The 4,208-nt window shown below is 38.6% G+C and overlaps 1 non-coding gene across 1 annotated transcript; it reads right to left on the reverse strand.

Annotated features, from left to right (window-relative positions):
- Positions 1-1,247: 1,247 nt before the first annotated feature.
- On the reverse strand, positions 1,248-1,355 carry LOC130952631 (small nucleolar RNA R71). Its single transcript, XR_009074809.1, has one exon. It is a non-coding gene; the product is annotated as a small nucleolar RNA R71 (small nucleolar RNA).
- Positions 1,356-4,208: the final 2,853 nt, after the last annotated feature.

Here is a 4,208-nt window from a genome sequence, read left to right on the forward strand (position 1 = left end):
GCTCAGCTCCCTCAATTTCAGCCAGAAAATACCTGAAATCACAGAAAAATACACAACCTCATAGTAAAGTCCAAAAATATGATTTTTGCTTAAAAACTAATAAAATTCTATTAAAAATTAATTAAAACATACTAAAATCTACATGAAAATACTCCCAAAAAGCGTATAAAATATCCGCTCATCATTAGTCAAGTCATCAATTTTAAAAATCAAATCTTTTTCAATCATATCTTTTCAATCGTATCTTTTTAAAAACAAATCTTTTTCAATCAAATCTTTTTTCAATCATATCTTCTTAAAATTTTGATTTCAAAATCTTTTTCTAGCTTCTTATCTTTTCAAAATTATTTTCAAATCTTTTTCAACTAATTACTATTTCTTATCTTTTTCAAAACCACCTAACCACTTTTCCATTTCCAATTTTCAAAAATCACTAACCAATTTTTAATAAAAATCTTTTTAGTTAACTAATTATTTTAGTTTTAATTTTCGAAAAACTCTCTCTCTCATCTCTTTTTATTTTATTTGCTAACAATTCTCTTCTACTTATAATTTGAATCCTCTCTCTCTCTCTGTGTGTTTGAATTCTTCTTATTCTCTCTCTACCTCATTCCTCTATTCTTTTTTTTCCTCTGACACCTCAAAGAATCTCTATACTGTGACATATAGGATTCCACTACTATCTTTGTTCTCTTCTTTTTTATATGAGCAAAAACAGGGATAAAAACATTCTTGTTGAAGCTGATCCTGAACCTAAAAGGACTCTGAAGAAGAAGCTAAGAGAAGCTAAAGCACAACACTCCGGAGAGGACCTTTCAGAGAATTTCGAAAAAGAAGTAGACATGGTAGCCGAACCCAACAACAATGCTAGAGATGCAAGGAAGATGCTTGGTGACTATACTGCACCAACTTCCAACTTCTACGAAAGAAGCATCTTAATTCCTACCATTGGAGTAAACAACTTTGAGCTTAAGCCTTAATTAGTTTCTCTGATGCAGTAGAATTGCAAGTTTCATGGACTTCCATCGGAAGATCCTCATTAGTTCTTAGCTGAATTCTTGTAGATCTGTGATACTATCAAGACCAATAGGGTTGATCCCGAGGTCTACAGACTCATGCTTTTCCCATTTCCTGTAAGAGACAGAGCTATGATATGGTTGGACTCACAACCTAAAGAAAGCCTGAACTCTTGGGACAAATTGGTCAATGCTTTCTTGACCAAATTCTTTCCACCTCAAAAGATGAGCAAGCTTAGAGTGGAAGTCCAAACCTTCAAATAGAAGGAAGGTGAATCCCTCTATGAAGCTTGGGAAAGATACAAGCAATTAACTAAAAGGTGTCCTTCTGACATGCTTCTAGAATGGAGCATCATATGTATATTCTATGATGGTCTGTCTGAATTATCTAAAATGTCATTAGACCATTCTACTGGTGGATCTCTTCATCTGAAAACCCCTGCAGAAGCCTAGGAACTCATTGAGATGGTTGCAAATAACATGTTCATGTACACTTCTGAAAGAAATCCTGTGAATAATGGGATGACTCGGAAGAAAGGAGTTCTTGAGATTGATACTCTGAATGTTATATTGGCTCAGAACAAAATATTGACTCAGCAAGTCAATATGATTTCTTAGAATCTGACTAGATTGCAAGCTGCATTCGGTAGTGCTAAAGAAGCCTCCTCTGAAGGAGAAGCTTGTGACCTTGAGAATCCTGCAATGGAAGAGGTGAATTACATGGGAGAATCCTATGGAAATACCTATAATCCTTTATGGAAAAATCATCCAAATTTCTCATGGAAGGATCAATAGAAGCCTCAACAAGGCTTCAACAACAATAATGGTGGGAGAAATAGGTTTGGCAATAGCAAACATTTTCCATCATCTTCTCAGCAACAGACAGAGAATTCTGAGCAGAGCCTCTCTGGCTCAGCAAACATAGTCTCTGATCTCTCTAAGACCACTCTCAGATTCATGAATGAAACAAGGTCTTCCATCAGAAATTTGGAGGCACAAGTGGGTTAACTGAGTAAAAGATTTACTGAAACTCCTCCTAGTACTCTCCCAAGCAATACAGAAGAGAATTCCAAAAGAGAGTGCAAGGCCATAACTATAACCAAAATGGCCAAACCTGGAGAGAGTGAAAAGGCAGTGATTCCCAATGAGGAAGACTTTAAGGGACGTCCACTGACCAATAATAAGTTCCCTATTGAGGAACCAGAGGAATCTGAGGCTCATACAGAGACCATAGAAATTCCACTGAACTTACTATTGTCATTCATGAGCTCTAATGAATATTCTTCCTCTGAAGAGGACGAAAACACTGTTGAATAGCAAGTTGCTCAGTATCTAGGAGTAATCATGAAGCTGAATGCCAAGTTATTTGGTAATGAGACTTGGGAGGATGAACCTCCATTGCTCATCAATGAACTGAATACATGGATTCAGCAGACATTGCCTCAAAAGAAACCGGATCCCGGAAAGTTCTTAATACCTTGCACCATAGGCACCATGAACTTTGAAAAGGCTCTGTGTGACTTGGGATCAGGTATTAACCTCATGCCACTCTCTGTAATGAAAAAACTAGGAATCTTTGAGGTACAAGCTGCAAGAATCTCACAAGAGATGGTAGATAAATCAATGAAACGGGCTTATGGACTTGTAAAGGATGTCTTAGTGAAGGTTGAAGGTCTTTACGTCCCTGCTGACTTCATAATCCTAGACACTGGGAAGGATGAGGATGAATCCATCATCCTTAGAAGACTTTTCCTAGCCACAGCAAGGGCTGTGATTGATGTGGATAGAGGAGAGTTAGTCCTTCAATTGAATGAGGACTACCTTGTGTTTAAGATTCAAGGATCTTCTTCTGTAAACATGGAGAAGAAGCATGAAAAGCTTCTCTCAATACAGAGTCAGACAGAGCCCCCACACTTAACTTCTAAGTTTGGTGTTGGGAGGCCACAATCATGCTCTGAGCACCTGTGAAGCTCTGTAAGAGCTTCTTCTCAAGCTATTGACATTAAAGAAGTTCTTGTTAGGAGGCAACCAAATTTTATTTATCTATATTAATTACTTTTTCATTCTATTTTCTACTGTTAGTCTATGTCTTCTTTAGGTTAATGATCATGTTAAGTCACAAAAATAGCTGCAGAATTAAAGCAAGAATAAAAAATAGCATAAAAAATAGCACACCCTAGAGGACGAGCTTACTGGCATTTAACGCCCAGTCTGGCACCATTCTGGGCGTTAAACGCTAGAAATGGCACACAGACTGGCGTTTAACACCAGAAAAGGGTGTCTGGCATCTGGCTGGCATTAAACGTCAATAAAGGTAGCAAAATGGGCGTTTAATGCCCAGTCTGGCAGCATTTTGGGTGTTTAACATCATAAAGGGGCATCAGCTTGGCATTTAACGCCAGAAATGCCATACAGAGGGCGTTTAAATGCCAGAAAAGTACAGGGATCCCCTCTCAAACCCACCCATTCTCACACGGATCCCCTCTCTCTCTTACCCTATAAATACCCCTCCTCACTCCTTCATTTTCACACATCATAACCACCTAAAACCCCCCTTGGCCGAACCATTCACCCCCCTCTATCTCCTCCATTTCTTTTTCTTCTTCTCCTTTCTTTCTTCTTTTGCTTGAGGACGAGCAAACCTTTTAAGTTTGGTGTGGAAAAAGCTCTACTTTTTGTTTTTCCATAACCATTAATGGCACCTAAGGCCGGAGAAACCTCTAGGAAGAGGAAAGGGAAGGCCGTTACTTCCAACTCTGAGTCATAAGAGATGGAGAGATTCATCTCAAAAGTCCATCACTAGAAAGAGGATGGAGCAAACAAGAGAGTCCACTCATGGACCTCAACAAGAGCATGAGGAAGTCCCTCATCAAGAAATCCCTGAGATGCCTCAAGGGATGCATTTTCTTCCACATAACTATTGGGAATAACTCAACACCTTTTTAGGGGATTTGAGTTCCAACATGGAGCAACTAAAGATGGAGCACCAAGAGCACTCCATTTTCCTCCATGAAATTAGAGAGAACCAAAGAGCCATGAGGGAAGAACAACAACGACAAGGAAGAGATATTGAGGAGCTCAAGCACTCCATAGGATCTTCAAGAGGAAGAACTAGCCGCCGTCACTAAGGTGGACCCGTTCATTAATTTCCTTGTTCTTATTTTTCTGTTTTTCAGTTTTTTGTGCTTGATG

Source organism: Arachis stenosperma, chromosome 9, assembly GCF_014773155.1.
Source record: "Arachis stenosperma cultivar V10309 chromosome 9, arast.V10309.gnm1.PFL2, whole genome shotgun sequence".
Classification (NCBI taxonomy): domain Eukaryota; kingdom Viridiplantae; phylum Streptophyta; class Magnoliopsida; order Fabales; family Fabaceae; genus Arachis; species Arachis stenosperma.